General features: G+C 35.3%; 1 long non-coding RNA gene across 1 annotated transcript; it reads left to right on the top strand.

Moving 5' to 3' along the window:
• Window positions 1-1,150: 1,150 nt before the first annotated feature.
• On the top strand, window positions 1,151-6,401 carry LOC117244228. Its single transcript, XR_004496897.1, has 3 exons — window positions 1,151-1,195; window positions 1,326-1,477; window positions 5,460-6,401. It is a non-coding gene; the product is annotated as an uncharacterized LOC117244228 (long non-coding RNA).
• The last annotated feature ends 3,536 nt before the right edge of the window (window positions 6,402-9,937 follow it).

Raw genomic sequence — 9,937 nt, 5'->3', positions numbered from 1 at the left:
TCAGATGATGAATGGAGTGGAGGCAGAGGAAGGGGAACTAGATTTCCTCTTTGCATTTCCATTTAAGAGCTGGATTCTAGAGACTGACAAAAACAAACAAACAAAAATCCAAAACAAAACAAAAAAAAAAGGGCAAAGTTTTCCCCATAATGCTGTTTTTTTTCTTTTTAAACCTCCACAAACTGTATTAATCCCTCTAAAATCCTCATAGTCTTAAAAAGCTTTAAATTAATTGTTTCCTATTTCTTTTCATATAGACATCAAATTAATTTTAAAATTGCTAAAATATATGACATTCATCATTGTTACTGAAAATATCTTTGTCGAAAGAAATGCACTAAGGAAGTGACATTATGTTACATTAATATAAGAAAGGATAAATAGATTTATCTCTCTGGTCCCTCTCACCTATAGATTGCTGATGTTTACAGGTGCAATGACAAATGGTTATTATGAACAAATATTAAGTATTATTAGCTTTTCACGTCAATGTTTTTGTGGTATCAGTTACATTTAGTGCAATAATTACAGCTGTTTTAAAAAAATATAATTATTATGTATTTCACAAAATTCAGCTTTTTACATATGTATAAATATATACTTTCTAAAAGCATATATGGCAAGTGGCAAATCATGTCTGTTTGGGACAGAGCTCTCCAGACTATTAGAAGTGTACCATGGAACTGTAGTCAATGGAGTTTTTATGCCACTTTCAATGCCAAGGGAAACAAAATATGCTGTACTTTGCCACTGCATCAACCTAATTCTAGGAGACACACATTATGTGGTTAAATATTTGAAAGCTAGAAAAGTATAACTGGAAAAGTTACACATGCAGGTCATTCTATTCAGGAGCTGTCACTAGGACTGACTTTTCATAGACACTAGAGTGAAGAGACCAAGTACTGATCCATAAAATTAGGGGAAATGAATTGAAATTGATGGATCCCAAAAGATTCAGTGCTTCTGCCTTAACTCTTTCCAATGACTTTTGGCTCAGAAAGTGCATTGACTTTAATACCTACTGTAAGTATGGCTGAATTTAAATTTTAATCATTCCATCCATTTCATAGTTTCATGCTGTCAAATTATGTTAGACAGTATAGCTGATGATAAATCTAAACCATTTCTTCCTTGCTTTCAGAGATGCCCTCAATGTCAATGGTTATGTACAAGCAGAAGTGACAAGATTGAGGTGTGCAAGGTTATCTTTTAGACTACTTAAGAAACTGAAGACTTCCCATGAGACATACCTGAAATGAAATCTCCAGAGCTTGAATTAGTTATTCCTATTCCCTTACCTGATATAATTATAAAATTAACAGGTAAATAATGTGTCCAAAACAACAAGCAATGGAACTGGGGAAGGGTCTGGAGCACAAGTCTGATGAGGAGCAGCCAAAGGAGCTACAGTTGTTTAACCTGGAGGAAAGGAAGCTTAGGAAGGACCTGCTCACACTCTACAACTCACTGAAAGGTGGGCAGAGCCAGATGGGAGCACAGATGGGGGTCAGGCTCTTCTCCAAGTAACAAGCAATAGTGTCACCCTGAGAATGAAACCTTCTAATCTTGTTTTCATAGTTTCTAGCCACTTTCCCAGGAAAGTAACTATAAACATAGATGTTTATACATTCCATTAAAAAAATTACTTTTGATGGACGTTTCTCACGACCAGTGTGGTTGGGAAGGTGGTAACCTAACTATCCAATCCCTGGTTGTTGAAGAGAATCTATAAATACTGAAACCACAGAATAATCTGCTCTCTTTTTCCTATCACACATTGAGCTGTGTCTGTATGAATCATTTTGTGTCCTACAGTGACACGACAGAACAAGAAGAAAAGGGGTATTAGCAAAAATTTCTTCAGTAAAGGTTTTTCAAGCATTGGAACAGGTTGCCCATGGAAGTGGTTGAATCAGCATCCCTTGGAGGAGTTTAAAGGCCATGTGTATGTGGCTCTTAGGGACATGGTTTAGAGGTGGACTTGGCAGTGCTGGAGGAATGATTAAACTCAATGATTGTAAGGGTCTTTTCCAACCTAAATGGTTCCATGACATATGTGGCAGGCACCAGTGTGCATATACACACACATATAAATGTATATATATATATGTGTCTATATATTTGCTTTGCAAAACCATACTGTGCTTTGGGACAAACTGGAGGTCAGCACAGTGTGAAAAGGTTCATGTAATCAAATTTCTTAAGTCTAGTAGACATTTAGTAATACTGAAGCACATTTCTAAGTGAAACATTTACTTCAGGAAATGACAAAATGAAGCGTCCTTTGTTTTTATCCATGTGTAACAACTTAATGAAGATGTTTCATTGAATCTTAACATAGTCTTCCTTAACTGTATCTGGAAAATAGGCTTTCCAAAATATTTACAAGCCCCAACTCTAAAAAACATCTAACACATCTCAACCCCTCATATGTTGGATTGAATTACTCTTCATGTGTACATCTTTGGACAAAAAATTATATGAGTGAGGCCAAAATACTGTTGTGACTCTTTATTTTAGACTAACCAGGTAAAAAACATGATGCACAATTATTTTTTAATTTTTTTTTCATTTAAACAAGTAAATGAGATAGTATGAAACTAATTTTCCCTGACTCTATCTTGTCTGTCCTCTGAGATTCAGAGTAAAAATCCAGATGCCTGGATTTAGTGCTTCAGTAGACATAAACTATCTTAAGTAAGTTGGATGTCAGAGATTACACAAGTGGCTGACAGAGGACAAAATTTTCACCACTTGAAACGCATAAATAAATACACAATATGTGCTGAATACTTTATTACTATTATTTTTCTTAATATAGAACTTTTTTCATACATTGAGAAAGTCTGATAGTTTCCAGCATTAATTTGAATTTTAAATAATGGGACCTGATACATGCTATGTGAGCAGTCTTAAGATGCAGTTTGCCACTCTTCTGTGCCACCATTCCATGCCTGTTTTCTTTGCTTCTCAGCCAGTGCAAAATTCCAAGAAATGCTTCCTAGTCTCTCTTGAAACTGAAAAATATGTTTACTCTCTTCCCATTCAAATAAATTTGAAATTTGAATGGAATCTATTGAACATACAGTCCAAAAAATGTGACATCAATTGATTTAATTTTACAAAACTTATGACATTTACCGTGCTGTTAACTGGCCAACTCAGTTAAATTTGAATTTACAACTGAAATATTGAAACTACAGTAAATTTGAAAGTGAGATTTTCTTGTTAGCTGTGTAAGAACTTCACACATATTTTTCCTATCTTCAACTGAAAATAGGAAGTATATCTTCAGAGTCACTTAATAATTTGGAAAGGAGAGATCATCTGGTCCACCTTTTGGTGGGAAAATGAGCTTAGGTGAGATTGCCCCAACATCCTCCTCAATTCCATCTTGAAAAACTGCAATAATGGGGACTCTGCTGCTTTCCTGGGCAGGTTGTTCCAGGGAGTGTCTGATTTTATAGTAGAAAATTACTTTCTTATTTTGAAATGAAACCCGTCCCAGTGCAACTTTGTCTTCTCCATGTGTTCCTCATGAATCTTCCACCCTTTAACCTACTGACTGTTGGGAGGAAAGGGTTAAAACCAGAATATTTGACAAAGAGGGAATAGTTTCTCTCAAAGTGACCTTACAGCTGGGAATACTAAGAATGTCAGTGTGGGAAAACTCCATTTATTATGTGGGTGTTCATCCTCTGCCTGTTTTGAGAAGTAGAATTCCTGTGTAGAGATAACACCCTCTCAAAGACCTGGCTGAGCCTCCTGCTGGTAGAGAGAGAGATCAGAAAAGCACAGCCTTGAGATAAACTTCTTGGGGACTAAGCTCTTAGATATGCTTTGATATGGTGGGTAGGGTGCCCCAGCCTACTGTCCAGTGGGATGAGCAGAGACCAATGGAGCCTGTGTCGCTGTGTGTCTGTGCTGCCCAGCATCATCGGTGAGGTAATTTAAAAAATCTACTCTTTGCATTTCACTGTGGCTTGGTGGTCACCCTAGTTACTGGACATGGATATTCATATACCAGCCTACTGTGATAAGGTGCCCCCTTGAGTCATCTTCAGGGAGAAAAGGCCTACCACCTTCCATCAGTTCTCACAGACTAAGTTCCCCAGTCCTTTGAATATCTTTGTGGCCTTCCTTTGGATCCTGTCCAATCCAAATTATATTATTACTATTGCTTAAAGTAATCTTTCTAATATCTAAACTGAGTATGAAATGAAGAATAAGGAAGAAAAGTTATTTTTCCAAGAAAAAAAATCTGTTTTATTTTAATTAAACTTAAAATGGGATATCGTAGTGAGAATGTTAATGAAATAGGACAAATATTTTCAAGCAAAATTGGGAAGTTTGAAAACTAAATGCCGTACTAAAATTTTTCTATTCCAATTTGACCATTTTTTAAAATCTCTTATTAAATCTCATTCATGACAAGAAAAACTCCAGCTAAAACAGAACTACAAATTCATATAAATGAATGTGGGGAAAATAAAAATTACTATTCCTTTCCACATTAAAAGCAGTAAATGCACTGAAAGATAAATTGATTGTGCAGTGTCCCATGAGAAGTGTGAGAGAAGCAAGAACTGAACCTGCATTTTAGTCTATGACCTTAGCTGTAAAAATATGCAGTCTTGAAGCTATATAATTATTAATACAAATGACAAGTTAATTACAGCTATACTCTCCTCACCACAGTCATTCTTTTGTGTCTCCATTGAGAAGGAAAATACCAGTTGAGTCTGTCTGAGAATGTCATTCACTTTTATGGTCTGTTATTTCCTCCATGTCTTTTAAATCTAATTGTTAAACAGCTCAGTTTCCTTTGTTGAGAACCTCAAAAGCAGTTTGAATGACACTATCAAGGGCAGCAGCTGCAGTTTAGCTGTTGAAATGTGCTGCACACTGGTGACTGAAGACTAGACTGAGGCAATGAAGTGTATTGTCTTTCACATAAACCCAACTTTGATTTTACAGGTTGTTTCTTCTCAGTTCAGAAACAGAAAACACAATTACGTGGTGACAGCTCATTACTACATATGGTTTTGCTTTTAGCTGAGCTGGTTTAACAGACACTGTGGATTACTTTGGGTAGAATGACCACAGGGTTAAAAAAGATGTAGCCAATACTGTAGCGCATCTAAAGAACACATTACAGAGCATCATGAAAAACAGGAAGTGAAAAGTACAAGCACATATTTCTGTAACTTCCCTGATGGCTGACTCCAGCTGTTCTTTCTCTAGAGTGTGTAAGTTATGTGTGCATTATAGACTGGAAAAGCACACTTAGCACTAAGGTAACAATAGATGACATTGCTATGCTGTGCAGAAATGGCTCAATATCACAGAATTTTAAATATTAGATGGTTAGGTTTCTGAAAATCAGGATTTAACCAGCGCTCACTGCCTTATGGCTTCAGATTTCTTCACCCCCATGTTTATCACCCTTCCTGCAGGACTGTCATCTCGGAGTAAAGGCATCACAGAGGTCTCATGTGCCTGAGTGATGCTGAAGTCTATCGCCCAGTTTTCTGCTTAAGTTGAGGAGAAAAGTCTTCTGAACTGCTTCTGAGAGCACTTTATGAAATAGTTTGGGGACAAATTAAAGGAGAACATGATCAGAACTGGAAGAGGTTGTACTGAAGCAAATGAAATCGGAAAGTCTGCTACTCAGAGGATGAAGAGAACTATGGACACAAATGCTGTGGGGGGCTGTCTGAAATTCCGAGAAGATTGGATTATTTCCAGTTAACCTCAATGGAAAACAAAAGCTGTCTGCATTAAGTGCCTGAAACATTAGCCATGAAATCCTATTTGTTTGCCTTCTGTCATGGTTTGGTTCTTGGTCTTTGTATCACACATGAGCTGAGGGTTTTAACACTTATTACAAGGGTTCATTCTATTATGGTCAGTATTTTGACCATATTGTTTGTGATTTAGTGGCAGTACTAGTTATATCTCATAGGAAAAAGGTTGCAGAGAGTGATTTTTGAAAGAAACTTTCCTTGTTAAGGAAGCATTTTTGTATCAGCCTCTATGTCTGTGACTTTGTGTGTACATTGTTATATACACAGTCTTGCACTTCAGATATTTTTCAGAAGCCAATTTCATTTATCTCCTGAATTTGTCAAATGGTCAAACAGGGTTTGAGGAAGATTCACCTTTGTGTCTTTAAACAAAACCTAGAATATACATAGTGCTCCATTTTGCATTTGTTGTTCAGGCAATAATTAGTTATCAGAATGAATACTAAAGGATACAGAAAATAATGAAAAAAAGTGGACAGCAGGATGGTTTGTTATCATTGTTGTTATTGTTATGGTTATTCTTGTTATTATTCCTCCCATGTCTATTTATATTTAAGGTTTTTTCCCCAATGTACATAAAATGCACCTTTGTTGGAGATTAAGAATCTGGTTTGTAATTTTTTCATTTGTTTCTGAGATTCTTTCAAAAACATGCAGAAAATACACCATAAAGAAAAGTGGACTTGACAGTTTTTAATAAATGTACTCTTTTCCTTGCTCTGGTTTAAATAGTATTATGCTGCCTATTTAAATCTCTCAGTAAGGTATGAGAGGAAATGATAAAAACTAAATCAACTTATTTCCATAGCTGTTTGGATTTATTAGAGCCAAACACTGATTTGCATTATTGCATCCTTAAACATATTGGAATTGGTCAAGAATTTACCCAACTAGCACACAATGCATTATGAGTGGTAACACAGCAATTAATGTAGACATTCCTGTAAACACACTATTGCATTCTCTAATATCAGTTTCATATTCCAGAAAAATGAAATAAACCTTTATAAACTGGCCAGTTTATGTGACAAGTAAGTATAATTATTTAAGCCTAAATAGTTTAAATATATTATCAAACTTCAATTCTTTGCCAAGATATTATGATGGGGGCAGAGATGATGGTTTATGGCTTTATTTATTTAGACACTTGTTTTTATTTCTTTGTTTCAAGGGAAAGGGTAGGCTTAAAATAATTCTTATAATTTCACTGTACCATTGACCAGAGATTAACATCATTCTGGTTTTGAATTGGTTTTTTGTTAGTTATTTAAAAAATTACATAGTAGTCCTGTAAGATCTTATTACATGAGACACTACATCCATACCTCACCTTACTGAATGCAGAGAGATGACTGAAATAGACATTTCTATTTGCTAAGATAACTAGTCAAAAATATTGCTTAGCTTCTTAAAAAACTATATGCCATATTCCTTTTCCCAGCTGTCTTTGGTTTGTTGACTTTTGGGTTTTTTATGCATTTGCTACTATCTTTCAAATAATAATAGAAATTGTCAGCTAAAGATTAAATTTCAAAATAAATCTTCAGGGAATTTTTTTTAAAAAGCAGTCCCCTAATCCTTCTTCATGTTCCTTAGCTTTTACTTTCCATTTTAATTTGCAATGCAGATATTTTGGTCTGAACATGCCAACACCTTGGAAGGAAAAATCTCTTAATCACTGACTCATAGCCTCGTAAAAATAATGTTAATAACAGGTGAAGTCTGACATTTTGAAAATATTTTACTTTTGAAGCCTTTGAATGACCAATTTAGCTGAAATCTTACTCTTTCTGATACTTTTTATATATAGTTCAATCCACAGACGAAACTACAGTTCTGTATGCTTGCACTTGAATAAAAAGTATTTAAAGATCTGTTCTTCCTTGTCACCAAAAAGAGTGAATTTTGAACTATCTTTGCCTATTGTTTAATGTTTTATTGTTTAATTCAGTTTGTTTACAATGAATGTTACTAAATCCAGTTAGGCTAATATAATGGAGTGCAATTTAGAAGGGTATTTCTGCTATTTTATTTGATTCAACACAGTTTTTACCATGAAACTGTTTTTAGAGAAATAGAGTGAAAAAATATTATCAATGGGACAAATTTAAAAAATCAAATTTGAAAAACCTAGATGGAGATTTTGCTATGTATAGAAAATATGTAGATTTTTTTGGTTTTTTTAAGACATATGAAATTTATCTGAAAAGAAAAAAAAAGGTTCTCTTGAGTGGAAAACAGTTCATAAAATATTTCAGTATAAATGATGTGGGGTTTTATATTTCTCTAGCTGTTGCAGAAATCTGCTTCCACACATGCCTGCATGTGACTTCACCATGGCATTTCACAGATGGCGTTTCTTAGCTATCTTAGGCCTATGTACAAGTCAGATTTTCCTTAATAAGCATCTGAACTCATCTGAACAATTCAACCTAGGAATACACTTAATACTTGGGGTACAGATTTAATGTTTAACAAAATGCATTTTTTTTGTTGATTTATTCAGAAAAGTGAAAACAGAAATTTCCCACAGCAATTTTTCCTACATATTTTCATAGAACTGGCTCCATGATTCCAAAACTCAGCCATAGGAAATGGATATGCATGCCCATCACTGTGCCATAGAAGAAAAAAATTAATGGTTTTTTTATGTTACAATATATTACAATCACCAGTAATTTTTTCTCCATCAATGGATAAAGGATACCCTTTAATTGATGAGATGTAATGACTGACCCAAACTAGATGAAAAGTGAGTTTCAAAGAATCACAAAATCATCGACTGCCCTGCCTTGGAAGGCACCTTAAAGATCATCGAGGTTCCAGCCCCTCTGCCATGGGCAGGGACACCTTGCATTGGACCAAGTTGCTCAGAACCCCATCCAACCTGGCCTTGAGCACTTCCAGGAATGGAACATCTATAGCTTCTCTGGGCAACCTGTGCCAGGGCCTCACCACACTCACAGTAAAGAATTTTTTTCTAATATCTAAACTAAACATGCTCTCCTTCACTTTGAAGCTGTTCTCCCTTGTCCTATCACTCCAGGCTCATGTAAATTGCCTCTCTCCATCTTTCTTGTAGGCTCTCTTTAAGTACTATGAGTACTAGATTACCCTGCGGCCTTCTCTTTTCCAGGTTGCACAATCCCAATTCTCTCAGTCTTAAACAAGGCTCTGTAGGTGACCACTGAAGGTTTGGCCAGATTCTTATCTTACCATGCTGGATTGTTACTTTTGGCAGTATAATGGGAAATGCAGGAATAGTTTTTGAAGCAAAAGCCTGAACTAAAAAATGAGTTCTGCCGTGTGGTTTTCCACACAACTTTCCAAGTGAATGTGTTAATATTAGGCTTCTGTGAGAAAACTGGATACTGTAAGTATAATTTTTTCTTTTCGTCTTCATTACCCATTTTATAATGAAAAGTGTCTTCAAGTTATATACTTTTAAAACCCAACAAACCACCCACCCAACCAGAGGAGCTGGGTTACTATACTGGAGGACAAAATCTGCACACAGGAGTACACTGAAAGCTGTAGATACGAGAGTGGTGTATTTTGTTATGTTTTTCACTGCTGGTTTTTTTTTCCATTGCCTTGAATACTTTACAGAGGATGCATTTTCCCCTTCTATACTGAAGTGTTCTTATTGAACAAATCTGAATCTTTAACTCATAAGACAATTTGTCCTTTTGGTCATTATTCAAGATCATTGGTACTTCCGCTTACCAGATATCCAGTAATTGTATTTCTGCAGTTCAAACATGTTAGTTGAATATAATATGACTAAAAATAGCAGTATTTTGAGTTGTTACCTGTTGTCCTTAGGAAACAGACAAATCTAATGTAATAAGAATTGTATTAATTTAAAGTAAATTTTATTAAACACTAAAATTGGTTACAACTGAAAATTGTATACAGACAAGCAGAGCAGTCTTGCCAAACATTGCAAGCAGTAATTCTATATATCATGTTTCTTAAAAGTATTTTAGCTGTCTCTTGCAGGTATGGGGAACTTTAGCAGGGCAAGAAGAGAATAAATTAAAGATCATACAGTAGTTATATGCCTGTCTCAGTTTTGGAAACATTTCAGGAGGAAATGCCCTGGAACGAGCGTTTCCTCTAGAGAG

Source organism: Parus major, chromosome 1 (genome assembly GCF_001522545.3).
Source record: "Parus major isolate Abel chromosome 1, Parus_major1.1, whole genome shotgun sequence".
NCBI lineage: Eukaryota > Metazoa > Chordata > Aves > Passeriformes > Paridae > Parus > Parus major.
This window is presented reverse-complemented; position numbering and strand designations above follow the sequence as displayed.